Below are 26699 nucleotides of genomic sequence, written 5' to 3'. Positions count from 1 at the left end.
GATAACCTTCTATCAGAAAATAATGTATATGTTAATTCTAGATTTTGATAATGCTCAGTAAGACAAGTGTAACATTCTTAATGTGACTAACATGAACTGGACGTGATCATTAGAAATGAACATTGTAACATTGTAAAAAGAGTTTGTTCGCAATGTTAATCTAATTAAATAATTCCTTTTTGATTTTGTAATAGTTACTTTTGAAAAAAACACTGTCCCTCCCCTAAAGAGAGGGAGAGAAAGAGAGAGAGAGAGAGAGAGAGAGAGAGAGAGAGAGAGAGAGATTGATTTAATTTATCAGTGATTTTTAAAGTCGCCAGTAGGTCGCGTAATACGTGCTGATTATTCATGGCCCTCCAGAGGGAGCATAAGGTGAGATGAACAGGAACAGATAAGGTACAAGGGCAGTGAGGGGTGAAGAATTTCGGGCCAACAATAAGAATTCACAATTTTTGCAAACAAGTTTATCAAAAGGCATGTGATTACATTAGGAGGAAAGAGATGACATTAGAATGTACATTTTGGCGAGGCTGAGCATTAGAGTTCATAGAGTCCAAGAGTTACTGCTAGCAAATGCAAGCTACACAGGCTTGAGTGATTATCCTTTTACGCTCTCGAGAGGCGTAGCGGGTCAGCAAACTGGAGATAGCATCTCTGTTTTGTTGTCCTCCTCCATCAAATGAGAGCCTTTGGTTTTATGCCTGCATGCGATTTTCAACTGCTGTAAAACTTATCGGGCTAACTAGAGAGCTTCTACTCCCCATCTCAGAGGGCCTAAAGCTTGCCCCAGCCAGATCCAAATCACCATTACTGAAACACCTTACCATGTAATCCAGAAAGGTTGCCTGTACAGTACAACTGTTGCCGATTTATTAGGCACTCTGAAGGAGTTCTTTTTGGAAGACTCCGGAAAGTGCAATGTAGGGTGCACAGAAAAAAGAAAAGCAGTGACAGGCCTACAACGTAAAAGAAGGACTTGAACTTGACAAATGTCTCTCCTGGCTACTCTTCACTTGCCGGAAAAACAGTGTGGGAACTGAGAGGTTGTTCAATTCCCCTGGATATAAAATACAGATTTGGCTGTAATTGTAAGCATGTTCAAAACAAAGGAACGTTTGCTCTGATTGCGATTTCACACCTTGCTATGAAGCACTTTCCCAAGCAGTTTCTGTGGCGCAATGCATTCATGCACGTGGCTATAAACGAAAAGGTTGGGGGTTCGATCCCACTCTTGGATAGCTTACATATTAATGTAAAATTGCCAAACCGTAATAACGTTTCTTTAGCTTGTAATTGTTGGTGAATTGGTAAACAAGCGAGTTGTGTTGTGTAGATATATAGTGAGAAGGTTACAGCTAGCCAGGTTAGTCCTGGGAAAAACCAGATCGTAGTAGAAGGAACAAGATGGAGGCCAGGAAGTTTTGATCAGCTCAGAGAAGCAAAGGGGAAAAAGTGTGGGGTGCATTAAAAGGCCCCGAACAGAAGTCCCTTTCCCATGAACAGTAGGGTTTAAAACACTGAACCAAAAACGTCTTGCCCTGTATTTCTTTTCAAGTAAAATTGAAGAGCCATGTGGAAAAGAGTAGCTGTGGTTGGATCGCTGGTGGTAATGGAGCTGGATGTGACTGTTGTCACTTGTCATAGTGATCCCTGAGTGTATGATCATGGAATTACTGCTGCAAACAATAAGGTTTTCAAGTTGTTGGTTTTTATTGGTTTTTAACTGGGTATTAATTGCCTGGGTCTTGCAAGCAAGTATTTGTACATTTGAATGATGAGAAAAAGCCAACACGTGTTTCAGCTTTATCAAGGCTGTGATGAGGTGTAAGCACAACAGTGTGTGGTGATGCAAGTTGAATTGCTGTGCGTTATAAGTTGTTGGTTTAGACATATGATAGACATTAACTGGTCGATTCATGGAATTAATGTGCGCCGAAAATTCCCGCGCAGAGGTGCCAAAACGTGCGATTCGCAGTGCAACTGCGAAAATCGCAGGGAAACCAGCGCACATCGATTCATGGAAGTCCGTGCGCGAGAAAAACATTGGATGTGCGCTGAAAAAGTGCGCGGCGCATGCCGGCGCACAGGTCATCCAACGGCGTGCGCCACAGCCACTGCGAAATCGCACATAGCGCGGCGCACATCACAAAAGTAGGCGGAACACGGGGCGTAACACTCGGAATGGGGAACAACGCGTGAATATATGGGTGTCACGGGGGAAGTACAGGAGGCAAGTGCGCGGAACGCCCACACGCTCGCCTACAACCCATATTCATGGAATCGAATAGGGCAAACCAGCGCAAGGTGAAAGACGCGCACAGGGCCAAACAAGTACGCCACAAGAAAGCAGGCGGTAGCGTCCCTGCGCCTGAAATAATTGTGCGCCAAAATGTGCGCTAACAAAAAGCACCCATTTACAGCCATGATGAATGGTCCATACAGTGGCCCTTTAGGACAAATGAGGTGCAAAGGGGTACCGACAAACACGGACACCCGCTGTGTGAAAAATAGCGTGTGTTTCTGGGTGCGCGGGAAGTTCCACACGCGATTGGCTTGGGTACGTGTGTTTCGGGGTGTGCGGGAAGTTCCACATGCGATTGGCCTGGGTACGTGTACTTCGGTGTGCGCGGGAAGTTCCACACGCGATTGGCCTGGGTACGTGTGTTGCAGGGTGCGCGGGAAGTTCCACACGCGATTGGCCTGGGTACGTGTGTTTCGGGATGCGCAGGAAGTTCCACACACGATTGGCCTGGGTACGTGTACTTCGGGGTGCACGGGAAGTTCCACACGTGATTGGCCTGGGTACGTGTGTTTCGGGATGCGTGGGAGGTTCCACACGCGATTGGCGTGGGTACGTGTACTTCGGGGTGCGCGGGAAGTTCCACACACGATTGGCCTGGGTACGTGTACTTCGGGGTGCGTGGGAAGTACCACACGCGATTGGCCTGGGTATGTGTGTTTCGGGAAGCGTGGGAGTTTCCTACACGTGATTGGCCTGGGTACGTGTACTTCGGGGTGCGCGGGAAGTACCACACGCGATTGGCCTGGGTACGTGTGTTTCGGGATGCGTGGGAAGTTCCACACGCGATTGGCCTGGGTACGTGTACTTCGGGGTGCGCGGGAAGTTCCACACGCGATTGGCCTGGGTACATGTGTTTCAGGATGCGCGAGAAGTTCCACATGCGATTGGCCTGGGTACGTGTACTTCGGGGTGCTCGGAAAGTTCCAATGCGATTTCAGCATGGTACGTGTATTCCGAGGTGCGCGGGAAGTTTCACACGCGATTTCAGCAGGGTACGTGTATTTCGGTGGTGCCGGGGAGTGCTACACGTGATTTGGCCATGTGGGTCCTCCCAGGTGTTCCCTCTACACCCTCCACGGCCCCTGCAGGCAGCCCACACCACAGGGGACTACCCTGCACCCCTGCTCATGTCCCACAGGCAACCCATCCACCATGGCCATGCCCCCAGCCAACCCACTACTGATCACCAACACATGTCTCCCAGCACCCCCAACCCCCAGCACTGTGGGGCACCTGCCAGCAGGCCCCCACTCATGTCCCACTGCACCCGCACCACCCAGCAGTGCAGGGCACCCTCCACCAGGCCCCCACTCATGTCCCCCTGCACCCCCACCCCCCAGCACTGTGGGGCACCCTCCACCAGGCCCCCACTCATGTCCCCCTGCACCCCCACCCCCCAACATCCAGGGGCACCCTCCACCAGGCCCCCACTCATGTCTCCCAGCACCCCCACCCCCCTGCATCCAGGGGCACCCTCCACCAGGCCCCCACTCATGTCTCCCTGCACCCCCCACCCCCCTGCATCCAGGGGCACCCTCCACCAGGCCCCCACTCATGTCCCCCTGCACCCCCACCCCCCAGCATCCAGGGGCACCCTCCACCAGGCCCCCACTCATGTCTCCCAGCACCCCCACCCCCCAGCACTGTGGGGCACCTGCCAGCAGGCCCCCACTCATGTCCCCCTGCACCCCCACCACCCAGCAGTGCAGGGCACCCTCCACCAGGCCCCCACTCATGTCCCCCTGGACCCGCACCCCCCAGCACTGTGGTGCACCCTCCACCAGGCTCCCACTCATGTCCCCCTGCACCCCCACCCCCCAGCACTGTGGGGCACCCTCCACCAGCCCCCCACTCATGTCTCCCAGCACCCCCACCCACCAGCATCCAGGGGCACCCTCCACGAGGCCCCCACTCATGTCTCCCAGCACCCCCACCCCCCTGCCTCCAGGGGCACCCTCCACCAGGCCCCCACTCATGTCCCCCTTCACCCCCACCACCCAGCAGTGCAGGGCACCCTCCACCAGGCCCCCACTCATGTCCCCCTGCACCCCCACCCCCCAGCACTGTGGTGCACCCTCCACCAGGCCCCCACTCATGTCTCCCTGCACCCCCACCCCCCTGCATCCAAGGGCACCCTCCAGCAGGCCCCCACTCATGTCCCCCTGCACCCCCACCCCCCTGCATCCAGGGGCACCCTCCACCAGGCCCCCACTCATGTCTCCCAGCACCCCCACCCCCCAGCACTGTGGGGCACCTGCCAGCAGGCCCCCACTCATGTCCCACTCATGTCCCCCTGCACCCCCACCACCCAGCAGTGCAGGGCACCCTCCACCAGGCCCCCACTCATGTCCCCCTGCACCCCACCCCCCAGCACTGTGGGGCACCCTCCACCAGGCCCCCACTCATGAAGCCCTGCACCCCCACCCCCCAGCATCCAGGGGCACCCTCCACCAGGCCCCCACTCATGTCTCCCAGCACCCTCACCCCCCTGCATCCAGGGGCACCCTCCACCAGGCCCCCACTCATGTCTCCCAGCCAACATGTCATCACAATCTAGATCCCTGGCCCCTATGGGCAGCCTCCAAATGCCAAACACCCACCCGAGTATTGCATCCACCCACTTAGAAATGGCAATTACATGACACAACCCCAATGGCAAGTTTGTAAATGAACACATGTCCCTCACATACTGTCATGATCTCTGCTTTCAAAAGGTCAGGGTTTTCCCAACTCCCTTGGAAGCAGATCCATAACCCAGGTTCCGAGTGCCAACCAGTCCCAATTGGGACCTTTTGGACCCAGTCCTGGCGCCAGTGGCACCAGGCTCATAAATATGCCCAGTCCCAGCGCTGGAAGCGCCGGGCTCATAATGCTTGGGTGGACTTACCTTCAGCAGACCATGCTGCTTACTTGCCTGCCAGTTGAGCCTCTGATCCTCTTCTGTTTGGAACTACTTTTCCTGTTGGGTGGGGCTGGAGCCACTCCCTAGATTCAGAACACTGGAACTCTTCTGGAAGGCAGGAACTCTTTTCTTACCAGGAACTCTTTTCTTACTTAGGCGTGGCTGTGGAAGGAGACACCTAAGCACTACAGGAGGCTATTTAAACCACACCCGGTGGATGAATCTTGCTTTGCGTTATTCTGCAACCTCTGCAGCAGAACGCTCATCGTGTCTTCTGCATCTGGTCCTGGGCCTAAGGAAAAAGGCTTACCATCCTGAATCCAGTCTTCAGCAACACCTATAAAGACAAGAAAGAACAGGTTAGCATTCCGGCATCTGAAAGGCAAAGGCTTACCATCCTGAATCCAGTCTTCAGCAACACCTATAAAGACAAGAAAGAACAGGTTAGCATTCTGAAAGGCAAAGGCTTACCTACTCTTCGGCGCTGCATCCCGCATCTGAAAGACAAAACAAGGTGCGTTTAAAGACATTGGGGAACTTTAATACTCACGTGCCATGACTCCTTTCCACATCTAATACAGTGGGTATTCCGGCACCCTGCAGCCGCTCCGAACTCGTGCCTGCAAAATAAAAAGACAGTTAGAGCGCATAGTGAAGCAGGCAACAAGCGCTTACTTACGTGCTTCCAGGCGCTTCTATTCATCACACGGGCTCCATCTTCAACTCACTTCAGCCCGTCATCCGCCATCGCCGGAACCCTGCAAAACAAGAGACATCATTACTAAAGACTTTAAAGACATTAGAATGACTCGAAACTTACCGTTCGTGCAGTAAACGACGGACAGCAGTCCTCTGAAGTCAAGAGGCCTGCGCTACCTATCCAGTGAAGAAACTGGTTACAGCACCCTGCCCCGAGGCAGATGGAGAGCTCGGCATTCACTTACCTAATGTGAGAGCGTTAACCTTTGGGGGTCTACAGGAGAGGAGAAGAGGAAAGAGATAGGGACACCCCAATAACCCCAGTTCATTAACCCCATATTTTCTATCTGCAGACATCTTACTCTACACGTCAGGCATACAGTGCACAGAGGTCCAGCCCAAAGAGCCAACCGGGTGCTACACATCACCTTTGAAGATACGGTAGTCGCCCAGTCAAGACCGGCGCCTCTGCGAGAATCAGGTGAGCGTTACAGAACGCAAAGCCTACCGCAAAACTCTCGCCCAGGCGCTATGGAAACCTCGGATACTGACCCCCTAGCCCGGTTACTTGGGGAACTAAGGGCAGAAGTGCATGCAGCTTGTCAGGAAACGAATGCTCTAAGAAGGGAACTAATTATTTCCAAGGAGAGAACAGACAATCTTGCTAGACAAGTGCTACAGTCACAAGCCGGACAGACCCCGTTACCCGCATCAGGGGCAAATCTTCCTTCAACATCCTCTATGAATCCAGTGCAGATCAACCTACCTGGGAATGTACCTCTGGCTCCGCCCGAAAGATTTTCTGGTGACCCAAAGAGGTTTGCAGTATTTATCAATCAGTGCCGGTTGCACTTCTTATGCCGGCCAGCAGCCTTTCCAACTGATCAAGCAAAAGTAGCTTTTGTACTTTCGTACCTTAGTGGCAATGCGGCAGACTGGTCGATCCCTCTAGTTAATCAAGATGATCCGGTTCTCCATGATTTTCAAGCCTTTCAGCTTAGTATGGAAAAACTGTTCGCAAGACATTCACAGGGGCAGGCCTTGGACAATGAGCTTCTTTCATTGCGACAGGGTAATCAAGACCTTTTGGCTTATATTGCATCTTTCAATAGGCTAATAGTGGAAACTCAATGGCCTGAGGACAAAAGGATTACGCTGTTTTATAGAGGTCTACGTGGAGAGCTCAAAGACGTTTTAGCCCAAGTAGTGAATCCCCCACAAGACTGTTCGGATTATATAGACTTGGTCGTTCAAATAGATCACAGGCTGCAGAACAGGAAGGCCGATCGTTCCAAGTTTGATGCTCGAGTATTTTCCAAACCGCCAACTCCTTCCAAAGGAGTAGACTCCGGGGAACCCATGCAAATAGGGGGTCTGAAAGGTCCTCTAACACAAAGGGAGCGGGAAAGGAGGAAACAGTTGCAATTATGCCTATATTGCGGAAACTCAGGGCACTTTCTTCGAGACTGTCTGGTGAAACCTGCCAAGAAGGCAGTAGGAGCTGCAGTTACCAAAGTTACAAACTCTGAGCAGGGAAACGACCTCGCCCGACAAGAATAGAGGTCCTCTTGCCGAGCATGAAAACCAGTTCCGTGACCTCGCATTTCGTGATACCTATGGTCCTCATTAGCCCTGATAATCCGGATCGATTACATGCAATTGAAGCTTACGTCGACAGCGGTGCCATCGGCAATTATGTGGATCATGAAATGGTTTTGAGGATGAATCTAACTCTTTGTCCCAAGGCTGTAAAGGACGTCATTACTACGGTGGATGGTACGGAGATAGCCTCCGGGCCAGTAACGCATACCACTCAAGAGGTGACGCTAGTAAGTCAAGATGGACACCATGAGAAGATCGTGTTCGATGTGATCAAGGCCCCTCAGTTTCAGATTATTCTAGGAATACCTTGGTTAGAGAAACACAATCCTCTGATCGATTGGCGAGCAAGAACGGTCCAGTTTCCAGAATGTGTCTCTACTTGTCACCCTCCACCTGGTGTTGCACTGGCCGTAATTTCTTCGGAGACTCCCCAGTTACCTCCCGAATACCTAGAATACCAAGATGTTTTCCGGAAGGATCAGGCTAACTCTCTACCTCCTCATAGGTCTTATGACTGCCAGATAGACCTGATACCTGGATCTACTCCTCCTTGTAGTAGAATTTATGCCCTCACCGAGCCTGAGAACCTTCACCTTCGACAATACCTGGATCAATACCTGGCAAATGGGTTTATTCGTCCTTCCAAGTCCCCTGCTTCTTCAGCTTTGTTCTTCGTTCCAAAAAAGGAAGGAGACCTTAGAACTTGTATCGATTATCGCTCCCTGAACCAGATCACCGTTAAGAATAGATATCCGTTACCTTTGATCCCTGAACTCCTGGACCAAGTCAGAAAAGCATGCATATATACAAAGCTGGATCTTAGAGGAGCTTACCACTTGGTACGAGTAAAAGAGGGTGATGAATGGAAGACGGCCTTCCGCACCAAGTATGGGCTATTTGAATATCAGGTCATGCCCTTCGGACTTTGCAATGCCCCGGCCGCCTTTCAATATTTTATGAACGATGTCCTCAGAGAGCTCATAGATGTATGTGTTGTTGTTTACATTGACGACATCCTCGTTTATTCTTCATCGGAATCTGAACATCGGAAACACGTGAAAATGGTCCTCGAAAGATTGCGTCAACACAAACTTTTCGCTAAGTTGGAAAAATGTGTTTTCAACGTGACTGAAGTTGAATTCTTGGGATTCATATTATCACCTGGCGGAGTGCATATGGATTCAAAGAAGGTCGATGCAGTTCTCAAATGGCCATCACCATCCTCCGTAAAAGGTGTGCAAAGCATGTTAGGCTTCGCTAACTTTTACCGCAGGTTTATCCCCGAATTCTCTCGAATAGTCCAGCCCATCACTGCCTTGTTAAAGAAAAACAAACGTTTTGAATGTTCTACCGAGGCGGAACAAGCTTTCCAGGATTTGAAGACTAAATTTATCTCTGCACCTATCTTAAAACACCCTCGCCCCGAACTCCCCTACATCGTGGAAACTGATGCTTCAAGCCTTGCCATGGGGGCAGTTCTATCACAAAAGGACCCGGTAACCAATCAGTTGCATCCCGTGGCATTTTGGTCCCGCAAATTCTCGCCTCCTGAAATCAATTACACGATTACTGACAAGGAACTTCTGGCTATCAAGTCTGCCTTTAAGGCTTGGCGGCATTATCTGCTGGGGGCCCGACACACCGTTACTGTGATTACGGATCACCGAAACCTGCAATATTTGAAGACCGCAAAAGCCCAATCCTCTAGACAACTCCGTTGGGCATTATTCTTTGCCGAGTTTGACTTCATAATTACCTATCGACCTGGTACAAAGAACGGTAAAGCCGATGCCCTTTCTCGGATGGGAGTGGAAGAACACTTGGTCAACCCTAAACCTGTACCAATCATTCCCGAACAAAGAATTCTGGGTGTAATCGCCACAGAATCCATAGAGGAAGTTAAGGATAAAGCCAGGCAACTTGTAACTCCAGCAGACATACAGAATTGGCATCTGCAGGGAAAGGACTTTGCAGTAAAGGACAACTTATTGTATTTCCAAGAACGATTATACCTACCCAGCACAGATTTACAGAAAAAAGTAATCTCTTGTTATCACGACTCTTTAATGGAAGGTCATCCCGGTATAGCCAAGACCTCAGAAAAGATCAAGCGCTACTTCTGGTGGCCGTCTTGGAAAAAAGATATCAGAGACTTTATAATGTCCTGTGGAGTATGCGCCCAAAACAAGAGTCAAAAGGAAAGACCAGCAGGCCTCTTACGCCCTATTGACATCCCACCTCGCCCTTGGCATACGCTTTCTATGGACTTCATCACCGATCTACCTCCATGCTCCGGATACAATACGATTCTAGTAATCGTGGACTTATTCTCCAAGATGGCGCATTTCATTCCGCTCAAAGGCTTGCCAACAGCAGCAACTCTGGCCCGAGAATTTCTCGAAAACATCGTCCGACTGCACGGTTTTCCTTCGGTTCTAATTTCGGATCGAGGTAGTCAATTTATTTCTCATTTTTGGCGAAGTTGCTGTCGGTCGGCTCAAATTGATGTGAGACTATCGACCAGTCACCACCCTCAGACCGACGGACAAACCGAGAGGACCAATCAAACTCTGGAACAGTATTTACGCTGCATGCTGCAACAAACTGAAAAAACTTGGAAAGATATCCTTTGGATAGCCGAGTATGCCTACAATAACTCTGTCCATTCGGGAACTGGGAAAACCCCGTTTTTTCTTTTGTACGGCAGTCACCCTCGAACCTCGGAGTTGGATCCCCTCCAAGATCTTGAAACACCAGCAGTAGACTACCTGCATTCTACAATCACCCAAGCCTTTAAGGAAGCTGTTTCTCACCTTCAAAGGGCTAAAGAACAATACAAGAAAGGAGCAGATCAACATCGGAAGGAAGCCCCTCACTATCAAGTAGGGGATCAAGTCTGGTTATCCACCAAATATCTACCTCTAAAAGGGCCACGCACATTCAACCCAAGATACCTTGGTCCCTATTCCATCACTACCATAGTAAACCCAGTAGCGGTCAAGTTGGACTTGCCCCCGCACATGAAGATACATCCGGTCTTCCACGTCTCTCTATTAAAACCCGTGCAACCTCAAACCCGACTAACCAAATCTCCAAAACCTATCCTAGTGGATGGAGAACTCGAGTTTGAAGTCAAAAGCATTCTGGACTCCAAGATCTCCAAATCTAAACTATTCTACCTAATTGACTGGAAAAGCTACGGCCCCCAAGAGAGATCCTGGGAACCTGCTGAATATGTCCACGCTCCTCGCCTAATCAAAAGATTTCACCGAACATTTCCTGACAAGCCAAAACCCCCGGAGAAGCCCGGTTTGGGAGGGGCCTTGAGGGGGGGTACTGTCATGATCTCTGCTTCCAAAAGGTCAGGGTTTTCCCAACTCCCTTGGAAGCAGATCCATAACCCAGGTTCCGAGTGCCAACCAGTCCCAATTGGGACCTTTTGGACCCAGTCCTGGCGCCAGTGGCACCAGGCTCATAAATATGCCCAGTCCCAGCGCTGGAAGCGCCGGGCTCATAATGCTTGGGTGGACTTACCTTCAGCAGACCATGCTGCTTACTTGCCTGCCAGTTGAGCCTCTGATCCTCTTCTGTTTGGAACTACTTTTCCTGTTGGGTGGGGCTGGAGCCACTCCCTAGATTCAGAACACTGGAACTCTTCTGGAAGGCAGGAACTCTTTTCTTACCAGGAACTCTTTTCTTACTTAGGCGTGGCTGTGGAAGGAGACACCTAAGCACTACAGGAGGCTATTTAAACCACACCCGGTGGATGAATCTTGCTTTGCGTTATTCTGCAACCTCTGCAGCAGAACGCTCATCGTGTCTTCTGCATCTGGTCCTGGGCCTAAGGAAAAAGGCTTACCATCCTGAATCCAGTCTTCAGCAACACCTATAAAGACAAGAAAGAACAGGTTAGCATTCCGGCATCTGAAAGGCAAAGGCTTACCATCCTGAATCCAGTCTTCAGCAACACCTATAAAGACAAGAAAGAACAGGTTAGCATTCCGGCATCTGAAAGGCAAAGGCTTACCTACTCTTCGGCGCTGCATCCCGCATCTGAAAGACAAAACAAGGTGCGTTTAAAGACATTGGGGAACTTTAATACTCACGTGCCATGACTCCTTTCCACATCTAATCCAGTGGGTATTCCGGCACCCTGCAGCCGCTCCGAACTCGTGCCTGCAAAATAAAAAGACAGTTAGAGCGCATAGTGAAGCAGGCAACAAGCGCTTACTTACGTGCTTCCAGGCGCTTCTATTCATCACACGGGCTCCATCTTCAACTCTCTTCAGCCCGTCATCCGCCATCGCCGGAACCCTGCAAAACAAGAGACATCATTACTAAAGACTTTAAAGACATTTGAATGACTCGAAACTTACAGTTCGTGCAGTAAACGACGGACAGCAGTCCTCTGAAGTCAAGAGGCCTGCGCTACCTATCCAGTGAAGAAACTGGTTACAGCACCCTGCCCCGAGGCAGATGGAGAGCTCGGCATTCACTTACCTAAGGTGAGAGCGTTAACCTTTGGGGGTCTACAGGAGAGGAGAAGAGGAAAGAGATAGGGACACCCCAATAACCCCAGTTCATTAACCCCATATTTTCTATCTGCAGACATCTTACTCTACACGTCAGGCATACAGTGCACAGAGGTCCAGCCCAAAGAGCCAACCGGGTGCTACACATCACCTTTGAAGATACGGTAGTCGCCCAGTCAAGACCGGCGCCTCTGCGAGAATCAGGTGAGCGTTACACATACACACAATGGGTGTCAGTGAATGTCAAAACCCATATCATTATATGCATGAAACCAATGAGATGATACTAGACATTGAAGTTTGAAGAAAAAATATGTATTAAAAGCAACATAAATTGAATCCAAAATAAACAAACGAAAATGGGAATTGACAAAAAAAAGCAACATGTCCGTGAAATAATGTCAAACCACAAATCATAATCCAAAGGAAAGGTGTCCAAAGTCACAGTTCACAAAAGAAAATCCATTGCTCCATGGGTAAATCATAAAAAAATTAGAAAATCCAACAGTCTACTATATACAGAAACAATCCAGGGTCCATGATCCCAACTGAAGAAATGAAACCTATCTAATAACATTACCTAATAAAAAAAACTATATACAAAAATGTGGCCCATTGTCCAAAAGGTCCAAAAAAAATGCAAAACCAAAGGAAACCTAACACTAACTACAGAACTATTTACAAGGGCAGCGGGCTAGTCCGACGGCTCACTTCGGGATGTTCCGGGCCAGGGCATCATCGAACTCCTGCTCAATGTCCCGGAGGCCGTCCTCCTCCATGGCCCGAGGGTCCGCAGGGCCGTCGACATGTTCACCTCCAACTCCCTGCGGATTGCCTCGAGGCACTCGGCCTTCCTCAGGGCCCTCCGCATGGAGTTCTCCGCCCTGACCATCGTGAGCCGTGCCTCTTCAGCCCGCTGCCGCTCCGCATCTATGGCGTGGCCCAACCGCTGCCACATGGAAGACACTTCCCGTCCTGGGTCCTCCTGCCCTCCGGCCGATGCCTGCCCCTCTGATGTTGAAGGCCCAGAGCCATCATGGCTCCCACCTCGTTGCTGCTGCTGCTGTGCCTCTGCCCGTGCCCTGGCTCCTGCTGCCTGCACATCCTCCACAGGCTGGGGTGCAGTCGTTGATGTGGCCACCCCTACTGGAAGTCCGACTCCCGACTGTGGCAGGGATGCCTCCTCCACCAGCCTGGCCGCACCATCAGAGGCAGCTTCACAGGGCACCCAGGTGACTAATGGGTGGGAAGATGGCACAGAGGACGACTGGTGCATAGGGGGTTCAGTTGAGGAGGGGGTCGGAGCAAGCCCCATCAAACGGAGGAATCCGGCCTGGGTGACCTGTCCCAGTAGGCCGAAGCGGTCAACGAGCCATTCGAGATGACGTGCAGTCTCCTCATGAAAAGACTGCAGGTCACCTCGCATGCCCCGTTGACGCAACGCCACACCAGTCAGGACAGGCTCAACCCGGACCCGGATAGCCACGTCCGCAGGCAGAGGAAGGCCAGTTGTCGTGAGCTCATCCCCTGCCTGAAAACAGGTCTGGACGTAGGCATCCCTGCTGGTGCAAGATGATGCAGTGACAGGATCAGGGACAGGATTGCACACAGGCACCTCCGCGGCGACCTGTGCTGCCTCCTGTCCCTGGTCCTGCACTGCACCACTAGCACCAGTGGAATCCCCACCTCCAGACCCAGTCTCTGTTGCTTGCACGACCTCCTCCTCCACCAAACCCCCCCACTAACCTGGATGACTCTGTGCCATCTTCCCCATTGGGCCCTGTGGGGTCCCAGCTGCCCCTTCTGCTGCCGAGGAGTCCAACTCCGACCTCCGCCTCTTGGACCTCCCCCCGGCAGCTGCGGCCTGGGACACGGCACCGGACTCCTCACTCCCCGACGAGATCACAACCTGGGAGGGGAGCCGGGCCTTGCGTCTCCGGCTGGCAGTGTGATCCCCGCCGCTGTGCTCCACAGCACCTTCTCCGCCCTCTTCATCAGTTGACGTTGCAGACAGGGAGAAATAAAACACAGGCATCAGGGCACAGTACAATGGACACATACACACATGACAGTTGTACATGAGTGGTATTGGCAAACTTCAGACATGGCATCACAATCGCCAACACACATGTCATTTCAACTTGCACACATGAGCCATACCACAGCCATATCGCAACTGCCAGCACCATCCCTACACATACAACAGCATGAGCAGGCAAAGGTGAGCCAGACATCACATGCAACACAGGGAGTGCACTACAGATGCACACACACCACCACACTTGCATGCATGTGTACACCTCTGCCAACTGTCGCAGTGTTCAGATCGGCATCCATGTCACATCTGCCAATCAGGCTTCCACATCCCGCTGTCACATGCATCCATGTTGCATCACTGTTGCACCCTTGTCAAATACACACACATGCACATGTACACAGTGCTGATACATGCAGCCGAAAACAACATCCATGTGTGACATCACGAACATGCCTACTTACATACACATTCATCCAAACATGTGTGCCCACACAACTGCATTTGGCATGCAAGCCTACACACACAAGCACCATCCATGTCTCACACATGAGAGCCCTTGCATGTGTTAGCCTCACGGCCCTGTACACCCCGACCCATACTTGGCCCCATAAAAACACATGTGCAACCTGCACACTACTGGCACATCACCACACACACAGCTTACAATCATGATGCATGTACACTTACCGCTCGACTCCAGACGGGTCTGCCTCTCAAGGACCAGGACGTGGAGCACTGGGGATATGCGTTCCAGGACCCTCATCTGATCTTCCGACAAGTGGCCCGGGCGCCCCTTAGCATCCGCTGCCTTCAAGAGGCGCCGTGCCTTGTTGAGGGTCCTGGACCTGAAGTCCTCCCAGCGCTTCTTGACATGATGGAATAGTCGGACTGCCACCCCCTCCGCGTTGATGGCAGTCACAATGTCCGTCCAGATCCGAGTCCGTCCTTCCTTGTCGGCGCGGGAACCTCCGAAGAGGGCATCATACTGCCCCAGGACTTGTTCCACCAGGACACCAACTTCGGTGGCAGTGAAGCTGGTGTCCGTCTGCCTCTCTGGCCGGGGGTTGTCAGTGGTGCCAGATGTTGCAGTGCCTGACATGCCAACCACAGAGGCAGGAGTGGGTGGGCAACTGGGTCCTGGGGCTGGGCTGTGGAGCGATGGAATCCCAGTCGGGAGTCTTCGGTTCCAGCAGGGGTGGTCACAGCAACAGCACCCTGGGCTGATGTGCAGGCAGCAAATGGCAGGGCACGTGGGCAGCAGGCAGTCAGGCAGCAGCAGATGGCAGGTGGGAGCGTGCTCAGGGCTCTGGGGGGCAGTAATTCGGCCTTCTGGGCAGGAGCGTGGTCTTCCGTGTGCTTCCGTGTGGCCAGCTTGATACGGAGTGATTTGGCACGTGAAAATCCTGCACGTCTGCGTGTAATTCGAGGAAAGGCTCTTAGCGCGTATGCATGTCAGCACGCATATGCAATTTCATTGGACCAAAGGCCCTTAGCACGTAAGCGCGTCTGTGACGTGACGCGCGCGGGTGTTTCCCTCATAACACGTGATGATAGAGCACACGTGGTAAAACTGCACGTCCGAGTGTCATCGCGTGTAATCGGAGGGAAGTGAGCGTACACGCGATTGGCCTGGGTATGTGTATTTCAGTGGTGCGCGGGAAGTTTCACACGCGATTGGGGGAAATCCACGTGGGATCTGCAAGCCCTGCCAGGGCAACGCCCGTGCGCCATACGTCACAGACGCGCTTATGTGCTAGGGGTCTTTGGTCCAATGAAATCGCGTATGTGTGCTGATGCGCTTACGCGCTAAGTGCCTTTCCTCGAATTACACGCTGACGTGCAATTTTTTCACGTGCCAAATCACTCTGTATCAAGCTGGCCACGCGAAAACACACGGAAAACCACGCTCCTGCCCAAAAGGCCGAATTACTGCCCCCCAGAGCCCCAGGCAGCCTCCCACGAGCCATCTGCTGCTGCCTGCCTGCCTGCTGCCACTGTGCCCTGCCATTTTGTGCCTGCACATCTGCCATCTGCAAGGGGTCCAGTTGCTGTGTCCACCCCTGCTGGAACAGAAGACTCCCAACTGCTATACCATCGTTCCACAGCCCAGCCCCAGGACCCAGTTGCCCACCCACTCCTGCCTCTGGGGTTGCCATGTCGGGCACTGCAACATCTGGCACCAGTGGCAACCCCCGGCCAGAGAGGCAGAGGGGCACCAGCTTCACTGCCACCGAAGTTGGTGTCCTGGTGGAGCAAGTCCTGGGGCAGTATGATGCCCTCTTCTGATCATCACACGCCAACAAGGAAGGACGGGACAGGATCTGGGACGACTTTGTGGTTGCCATCAACGCGGAGGGGGTGGCAACCCGCAACATCAAGCAAGTCAAGAAGCGCTTGGAGGACCTGAGGTCCAGGACCCCCTTGAAGGCCCAGCACCTCGTGGTGGGGGGCTGGGGCCGCATGAGTACCATCCAGCTGAGGGTCCTGGAACGCGTACGCCCAGCGCTCCACACCCAGATCCTTGAGAGGCAGACCCGTCTGGAGTTGAGCGGTAAGTGGCCAAGCATTGCTGTGTGAGACAGGGCATGTTGCAGTGTGCTGGTTGTCTGATACTTGCCTGTATGTGTGACATAGGCCATGTACACATGTATGTGTGCAGGGACATCATGGTCATGCATGTGAGGCTAGTAATGTGTGTACCACATGGTTGGTGCATGTGTTTAAATGCAACATGGGGAGCCCTATGCCGAATGGACACATGAGAGCATGCCAGTCTGTGTTTCTGGACATGGGTGGGGGTGAGGGATGGGTGCTGATGCCATGTACATGTATGGTGTCCATGTCTGTGTGTCTGACCTGCGTGTCTGTGACTTGTGAATGCCATGGATGCATGACACATGTCTGTGACACTGTTCAGATTCAATGATGCAGCCTAGTTACCCTTGTATCCACTGTGTCTGGGGTGTACGAGGCCAGATGGATGAAACTACGGTGAAGTGTGTGCATGTGATAGGCATGACCCATGATGCATGTGAGTTCCAAAACAACATTGTATGTTTCAAGAGTCCCTTGGACATGTATGCTAATGTCCATAGCATGTGCCATGCCTGTTACTGCATGTGTCTTGCCTGCACTGACCCATGTGTTGTGGAGGGACATGATGGAAATGATCTTTGACAGTGCCACTCATCTGCTATTGCTCCCTGTCTAGGGGACCATTGTACAGTACCCTGATGCTTGTGTTCTATGTCTCCTTCTACACAGCGGCAAGTGAAGAAGAGGGCGGAGACGGCGCTGTGGAGCAAAGCGGCGGGGATGCCCCCACGGCTGCAGCGGAAGGGGTGGGTGAGCCTCCACAGGAGCTTGCAACGGTGGAAGACGGTGTGGAGCCATCCAGGTTGGTGGTTTCCACAGAGGAGGAGGAGGCAGCTACTGAGCCGCACATGGGGCCTTGTGGGGGCATCCCTGCTGGTGCAAGTGGTGCAGTCCAGGGGCAGGGGCAGGAGGCAGCACAGGTAGCCGTGGAGGGGCCTGTGCATGTCACTGTCCCTGACACTGTGACTGCACCACCATGCACCAGCAGGGATGCCCCATCCCAGGCCTGTCCGCAGGTAGGGGGGATGTCCATGGCATCTGACTCCCCTCCACCTGCAGACGAGGGGACCCCTGGCCATATGGAGAAGCTCCTGATTGGTGTCGCGTTGCGCACGGGTGTCATTCGTGATGACGTGCGTGTTTCACGGGTGGAGCACGCACGTCATCACGAAGAGCACCTTGCCAACGTGGCCCAGTTGGGAGTGGCCATGGTCAGGGGTTTCGTACATGTGTCGGCCACTCTGGCGGCCCTCTCCTCCTCTGTGGAGACTATGTGCCAGTCGTTCTCCATGCCGTCTTCCGGCCCAGATGCCACCAGGGCCCTTCCGGCCCAGATGCCACCAGTGGACCTGCCCTGACCAGTGCAGCCAGCTCAGTGGGGATCCCAGCCCTGCCACAGTCGGGAGTCGGAGGTCCAGCAGGGGTGGACACACCAGCAACTGGACACCAGCAGATGGAGGATGTGACGGCATCATCGGGCAGGGCACGCGCACGACGGCGTCGGTGGATTCCATCAGCCTGGATGCCGTTGTGCTGGCAGAGGCAGTTGCATCGGAGGCACCGGCAGGCTCAACGTGGGAGGCATCATGGCTCGGGGACATCTACATCAGAGGGGCATGCATCGGCCGGAGGGCAGGAGGACCCTGGAATGGGAGTGTCTTCCGTGTGGCAGCGTTTGGGCCAGCAGATAGGTGCGGAGCGGCGGCGGGCGGAAGAGGCGTGGCTCACAATGGTCAGGGCAGAGAACTCCATGCGGAGGGCCCTCAGGCGGGCCGAGTGCCTCGAGGCAATCCGCAGGGATTTGGAGGAGAGCATGTCGTCGTCCCTGCGGACCCTCGGGGCCATGGAAGTGGACCGCCTCTGGGATATCGACCAGGAGTTCCATGATGCCCTGGCCCGGGACACCACGGAATGAGCCGCTGGACTTGTCCGCCGCCATTGTATATAGTTAGTTAGTTAGTGTTAGGTTTCCTTTGTTATTTTTTTCTTTTGGTTGTACTTGGAGTATGCACCACATTTTTGTATATAGTTTTTTTCTTAGGTATTAGTTTTTGGTAGGTTTCATTTAGTTAGTTGGGCTCATGGACCCTGGATTGTTCATTTGTACATAGTTCAACATTGGATTTATCTTTTCCTGATTATTTTTAGTTTCACCATGGAGCAATGGTTTTGTTTATGGTTTTTCCCTTGGATTACTTCTTTTTTACTTTGATTTTGGACTACATTCATTTGGATTCTGATTTCTTGTTTTTGATTTCAAAAGGGACATGCAGGTTTCATTTTTTCATTCCCACTGTTGTTTTTTTCATTTTATTCCCATTCATGTTTTTTTAAATACATGTTTTGGATTCATACTTTGATGTGTGATATCGTCTCATTGGTTTCATGCATGTCATGATATGTGTTTTCACATTCACTTGCAACCATTGTGTGTGTGTGTGACGGACATGTGTTCATTTACATACTTTAGATTGGGGGTGTATCATGTAATTGCCTTTTCTATGTGGGTGGATGGGATACTTGGTTGGGCCTTTTGGCTGGGGAGGCTGGCCTTAACAGCCATGATTGAGGATTGTCAGGACCTGGGTGCAGGGGGAGATGAGTGGGGGCCTGGTGGAGGGTGCCCCACAGTGCTGGGGGGTGGGGGTGCTGGGAAACATGAGTGGGGGCCTGGTGGAGGGTGCCCCTGGATGCTGGGGGTTGGAGGTGCAGGGGGACATGAGTGGGGGCCTGGTGGAGGGTGCACCAAAGTGCCGGGGGGTGGGGGTGCAGGGGGACATGCGTTGGTGGGCAGTAGTGCAAGGTGACATGTGGGTTGGCTGGGGGGCATGGTGGATGGGCTGCCTGCGGGACATGTGCAGGGTAGTCCCCTGTGGTGTGGGCCGCCTGCAGGGGCCATGGAGGGTGGAGAGGGAACACCTGGGAGGACCCACACGGGCAATTCACATGTAGTGCTCCCCGCGCACCCCTGAAATACACGTGCCCTCATGGAATCGCGTGTGATACTTCCCGCGCACCCCTGAAATACACGTACCCTGCTCCTTTTGCATGTGATATTTCCTGCGCACCCCTGAAATGCACGTACCCTGCTGATTTTGCGTGTGATACTTCCCGCGCACCACTGAAATACACGTACCCTGATGGAATCGCGTGTGATACTTCCCGCGCACCCCTAAAATACACATACCCTGCTGCTTTTGCGTGTGATACTTCCCGCGCACCCCTGGAATACACGTACCCAGGACAATCGCGTGTGAAACTTCCCGCGAACCACTGAAATACACGTTCCCCGCTTGGCGTTTGCTGTTTGGCAGCCCTGTGAACTGGTCCAGGGTTAGCGCAGCCCTTTGCGATGATTTGGGAATTTTGAAGGCTTTTCCTTGCGCGAGGGCGTTCTTGGGGGCGTAACTGGCGCTGCTGCAGGGTCGCTAGTTTTTGAGGCTAAAATCCATGAATACGCTGTGCGATGAAAAGGATTTTATCGCACGCGGCTGGTGCAGTGTATCACACAGGGACACTGTGCGCCAGCCGCGTGCGCCACTTTTGTGCGAAATTCTATGAATTACCCAGTATGTTGTATGCATTTCACATTTCATAAGTACACACATCATTGACAGTAAGGTGGTGTGTGAGTGGTGGTGGTTGTGAGGTGACGCAATTACAATTACATATATCCAATTGTATACATTTAGTATAGTAAGGCAGTATGATTGACCAGGAAGGAAGTTGCACAGAGGTGGAGAGGAAAGAAATGGAAGATGGAGTTAGATGAATTTGGGCAAGCGTCTGAAGGACTAGTCTGAAGGACTAGTGAAAAGTTAAAGGTGGATTGCGGTTCTTACCGGAACAGTATAGAACTGAGTGGCCCTTGAATAATATAGCTGAATAGCTTCTGGAATTAGAGAAGGAAAGAAATTAGTGGGGTAGGGTCTTGTGTGTGTGCCCAATAATCACCTGCAGAAGCGTGCATGTCACGAGGAGCATTGGACCAGTGTGTGCCAGGAGTCCAATGGCCTTCGGGTGCCTAGTCTGTGTAGATGCATAAGTGGTAGTGGTGTTCTAATGAGCATAGCTAGTGCGGCGGTGGGCGGCACGACATGGTAATGGTGCATGGGGGACGAGGAGGGAGCGATCCCAGGCACAAAATCATGGTGTGGGATGTTTGTACCCCAATGGAACCTACTCTGCAGTATCAGGTGCAGTGCATGCGGTCCTTTTGCCTGGCGGAGGCATGGCACATGAGAGGCGGCATGTGCATAGCCGAGTGCTGTGGGCACATTAGCAGGGGGCCTGAGCTCCAGTGTGATTAACATAGCAAGGTGGATTGCAGAGAAGGCGCCCTGCTAGTTAGCGCAGGGAATTGTTCCCTGGAAGAGGGGGAGGGTCTTCGAATTAACAACCCGGTGTGGGGATACTGGATCCTGCATAGATTCTTTCCATCCAGTTAGGAGTAATAGTGGGAGTATAGCCAACTGTAGATAACGAGTGCGAAGTATCTCGGGAATAGGGGGTGTTCGAGTGGACAACCTGGTGCAGGGATAGTTAATCCTGTGAAGATTATTTGCGTCAAGTCCGGAGTGATAGTTTGAGTGTAGCCAAGGGTAGATAGCGAGTGAACAGTATCAGTTGGGTGAGCATGTTGGAAAACCGCAGGGGTCGGATGCGGGCTCGTGCCAGGGTATGTAGTGGCGTTGACGCCAAGGAAGGCTGAGAAGGGAGTGAGGGACTCATGTGGGGGGGATGAGGGCTGTTCATGGGAAAGAATGAGTGTGCGCGAAGTGGACTTGAAAAAGAGTGGTCGGAGTCCCGGCATAGGGGTCCCTATGGTGGGGGGTGTTATAGCATGTTGTGCTCTCATGAGGTCGCTAGCTAGCAAGCTTGCTTACCTGTAATGCCCAGCGGGGCCTTGGTGAATACTCTCGGCTCACAGCGATTGTTCGATCCCGTTTGCCTAGAGGTGTGTGTTTATATGATAGCGGCTCTCCAATTTGGTTCACGGGGCCCAGTTAGATACATGCTTTGATAGGCCAGTCCAGCATTGGCCCCAAACGAAAGGAGATGCAGCAAGAATTGTCATGCTGAGTATCTTAGAGTATAAGGAGGCCAATTAGGCATGTGGGAGGTGGTGACATCTTGCTATAATTTATCGCTGTGTGGGCTGCTAATGTGCACAGTGATAACGGGATTGTAGTAGCCCCAGGGCATTGGAAAATGCCTATTTACACCGCTGAGTGGGGAAATTTGATAATAATAAAAGTCTGGGGAGGAGGGCAGGTGGGATCAGATCCCATAACGTAGTTACTGATGGTTGGGGAGGCTGCTGATGTGCATAATGGTTAGGTAGGCAGTTTTACAAGATGTACACTCCATTTGAATATTGGAAGCATAACTTTGGGCGCAGACATCTTTATTGTAATGGTTGTTGATGCCCAACATTATTCTATTGATTTAGGTAATGAAATGATGGGACCAATCCCAAACGACTGTTTTGACATCAGCAACGGTATTCCTCCAGAAAACATTTTTACTAGGCCGGGGGGAATTTCCTAGTGTGCTCTTCCTGCCCCTACAGTGTAGAAGAGGTGACCTGTAACATAAGGGTGCAGGAGCTAGTGTTCAAAGTCAAGGACAACTACCTTGAATCCCCTGTCCAGGTCAACACCATCAAAAGAGATCTCTCCACCCAAGTGGAAGATACTGCTGAAATGGCCACGCCTGAGGTCCTTTCAGGGCTCAAGCATATGGTCGAGGAAAGGATCGATCTGCTGATGCCTCTGAGACAGAGGAGCAAAGACAAAAGCTAAAACAGGTCTTCCTGGAATTCCAAGATATCTTTTCAGTGGACTCATACAACTGTGGACGCACATCCATCCATTCAACAACAATTCCCATGGACCCCGAGATGGCTCCAGTATTTGTGAAACAATACCGGCTACCTCTCACATCCATGGAGTCACTCACAGATATTATTAAAGGAATGGTTCGGTAAAAATGTTTTATTGCCCCTACGGGTCGGCCATGTGTTTTTAAGCCTAATTCGCTCGATTTTAGAAAACTTTCCTATGGACCTTACCCGAGTTTTCGTCCATTAAACGCACGCAAAAACAGGCACCAGGGCGCTGCCATTTTGTGATAATCCTATCACTTGCCGCATCGCCCTGGCTGACCTGCTTTTGCGGCACTAAATCATATCCCCCGCCCCTGAGCCTGACATTATCAAGACATTCATATTCCCCGCCTCTCTCTGTGACGTTACTGTGCTGCGTAGGCAAACGCGCCCAGTCGTCTTCTACGCGACTTCACACAGAACCCGGAAACCAACACAGATCAACTCACAACACAGCGCGCCACAATTCGGAATATGAAACTGTACTTTAAAATCAAACAGCAACACGGTACATTTGGTAAAGTACATTTATTTGACATAAATGTTTATAGAATATTCAGCAATTGCCATATTAACTCAGAATGCCATTTATTTTCTTTTATCTCTATCCACAAAAACTGTTCTGTTTTATCGTGAGTCACGCGCTTTTCCTTTATGGTACACAGGGTGTTGGTTTTCGTTAAAAGAAGCACTTTGGTCGCACGGTGAACCGCAAGGCTGTTCCATCAACTAGGCACTAGGCCAGCGTAAAGGTTGATATGTTGCTTCTAGCCGCTAGTACCGCGTAAGGGCATATGGGCCCTTGGCGATCGTCCCATAAGATCGTCAAAGTGGTGCAGTTGTTAACAAGAAGCTGCAGCTGGCGGTTCAAGAAGCCGTCTGCCGGGGTCTGAAACTGGTTCCAGTAGCAGTAGGGTAGGATATACCAGTTTTGAAAACATAAAAATTATAATTAGTCTCGCCAGCCGATCTTTATTAATATTATTCATTTTATTTATTACGGCCGATCTGAAACTATTTGCTTGCAAGGATAGTGCAATGGAGTATGTTCGGCTCTAAAATCAATGCGAAAAGTAACAAAATAAATCGAGGTTAGCATACAATGAGAAACGACTGTTTGTCTACATGCGTGTGGAATGTGGACCTGCATACCCATGTGCCCGCTACAAGGACGATCCCACAAACGTTTTCCTAGCTCTTCATTCATTCATGCATCCATTCATTAATTCTTCATTCCGGTATAAAAGCGTCTAAAGAGTTACTTACATTATATTTGCAATTTCCATTGTGTCTCTGCATAATGCAGTCTGTAAATCCCACTGTGCTTTTGACAACGATTTTTCGTATACTGAACTAACATGAAACTCGGTCTAGTTTCAGAATTTTCTGCCTTATCGTCTCTTACGTTATTGCACCCCCCCTTCAAATGAAGTTCTTTCGGCATGGTCCTTGTCTCTCAAGGTCAAAAAACAATAGAACCTTATACTGCCAGTGCGAGTTGTAGGCCTCTTCAGGCTGTGAGCTGAAAATCAAAGCCGCTGACCTTCACTAGAAATTAGCATACATTCTTTCTTTGCAACATCCCGTAGTAAAGCCATCTGTGAGAACTTTGAAGTTTCGAATCCATCTATGTACTGCGCCTCAATGTGCAAATGCAAACTGGCTTCTCTCCCATCTGCAACGGCTCGCTTGGCGCATTCTAAGGCCCCCAATTTTGTCCTCGTTGTCTGCGAGCTTTGCAGCCCCAAAGAACCATAACTATGAAGACATTTAATTTTTGGGGGAAGGTCAGGGAAAGTATAAAGTACCCGAGGAGTTGAGTTGAAAGTGAGATTTATTGTTTGTTTGTTTTATTATTTGCAATACACAAGCCTCCCCTCGGTTAACAGTGCGCAGCAATTATTGAGATTGTGAAAATTAGTTACATCAACAAAAATATATACATACACATATAGACAAGGTCAGCAATATGAGGTGAATAGAGAGAGAATTCAAAGATGACACCCAGGTTGTTCGCCAGCCAGGATGGTGAAGGTAGGGGTTAGGGTTAGCATACTTTGTATGTACACTGTACAAAACCATTTATTTACAAAAAGATAATCGTATTACAATTATTTAAACCAGGATTTGTACTTCACAACCAGCTCTCCTTTGGGTGGACATGGCACAGTGGCAATGTTTGGTGGCAATGGATCAGTGCTCTGCACAGAAACGTTCAAAATTCCATATCTGTGCTTCTCTAATAAAGCAACAATAAGGCTTTTGACAAAGTCGAACTCCGTTTCCTCATAGACTGGTTTGATCACCCATTGCTTACTTCTTTTTGAAAAGGCCTTATTGTAGCGAGGCATCCTTACATTACCCGTAGTCCTAGATTGTTCACGGCCGAGATTCTCGTTATGGGCCAAGACGGCAAGTAGAGTCCTATGTCTCATGCCCTGTATGCTGAAATGCAAGCGCTTTGGCCTGTACTTTAGGCACATATTGTGGAACACCTCCAAACCTCCTGCGTGACAGAATTATGTCAGTCCACTCAAATCTCTTGATAGAGTTTTATCGAAAACAATCTTCTCAATGGCTTTGTGTGTCAGTGAAGATGGAATCAACCACTTCTTATTCCGTGCCTCCACTGGGGACAAAGGGCCATGTTCACATTGGTGGAAATGTAGGTTTTCTGACCAGCGGTGCACGTTGGTACAGTGGTGCATCAGTGACCAGCATTTTTCAAGTAGTATTTCCACTGACCCTTCACAAGTTTTGGAGCTCCACCAAAGATGGTTGCTGAAAGACTGGGACCACTTTGAAATACTTTCCAAACCTTTTTTTTTGCCTGCAGCCGAGATTTTCTTATTGATTGATTTAGCAAGATGCCATACGTCAAATTGATGTTTAATATGTGGGAACTGCTCTCTCATTGTCTTGGCAATTGAAACATGTCTGTCCGTGGCTATGAGGTCGATGTGCATTCCCCTCGATTGTAGATATTCCACTAATTTTATAAATCCTAGTTTCTCCATGGCCACTGAGGATGTACATTGTGTTACCTGCACGACCACCGAACTCACAATTTTCTTACTATCCATGTCCTGAAAGTGGTAGGTGCAGTACTTGGCAGAAAATCCAGGGCTGTCGCAATGTCCATCGCCGGCTAGCCTGAATCGTTTGCCTTCGAATGTGCTTGCTACAGACAATTGTTCAATTTTCCAAGCATCACTAATGGCCGGAAACAGATAATCATGTTGGCATTTGTAGTACTGCGTTTTTGAAATGAAATGGAGTCTCACAAACTGAAAGAAAGACTCTAACTTTCTAAAACTGGACCCACTAAAAAGTGATGCAGCTGCACACAGTAGATTGTCTGCTGGCAGTTTCCCCAGCATCGGTTGTGCAGACCATGAGAACGTATGATTTTATCTACAGGCGGCATTTATTTTGACGTTACTGCCTTTTTTTTGACGAGTGACATGAATCAATGGCTTCCCACATACTTTCCTTCTAACGGAATGCCCACATTTCAGCATACTTATAATATTCATCAAACAACTGTCGAATACTATGTATTTGCCCTCTTTCATTACACTGTCATCCGGCGTCAAAGTTGTTTCGGCCTGTGACGTTGAGGACATATCGTCACATTTGAAAGAAATATCGCTGCTATCAAGTTCTGATGCGTCGGTGAATGCTGCTACTGGTTCATTCTCTGTCATTTCAACATCTGCTACTTCAACATTGATGGGAGAACACAACAATGTCAACAGCTTTTTTGGTGGATATTTTTTAGCGGGTGTAGATTGTGTGAATTGATCTGCGACTACTTCAGAGCTATCTTCAATACATCCAGTATCATGTTGTTGTGGTGGTGCGGTCGCACTGTAGCAACGGTCCAATACAACTTTGCTGGATTCTCCGGACACATTCATTTCATGTTCTGGCCATTGGACATGAGCATCTGGAGTCTCAACACGCGGCGTCTGAATTAATAGTTCCTCCATAGTGGAAATGGTCTGGCAATCAACATCTCTCATTCGCTTCACTGTCTGTGTATGCATAGTTCGGACATCCACGGGTAACTAGAGGATAGATTGGAAAAGGGATGTTCAGTTTAAACACAAGATAAAGTATAGTACAATTGACTGGAAAAA

Source organism: Ambystoma mexicanum, chromosome 4p, assembly GCF_040938575.1.
Source record: "Ambystoma mexicanum isolate Mex_15411 chromosome 4p, UKY_AmexF1_1, whole genome shotgun sequence".
Classification (NCBI taxonomy): Eukaryota; Metazoa; Chordata; class Amphibia; order Caudata; family Ambystomatidae; genus Ambystoma; species Ambystoma mexicanum.
Note: the sequence above shows the minus strand (reverse complement) of the source record.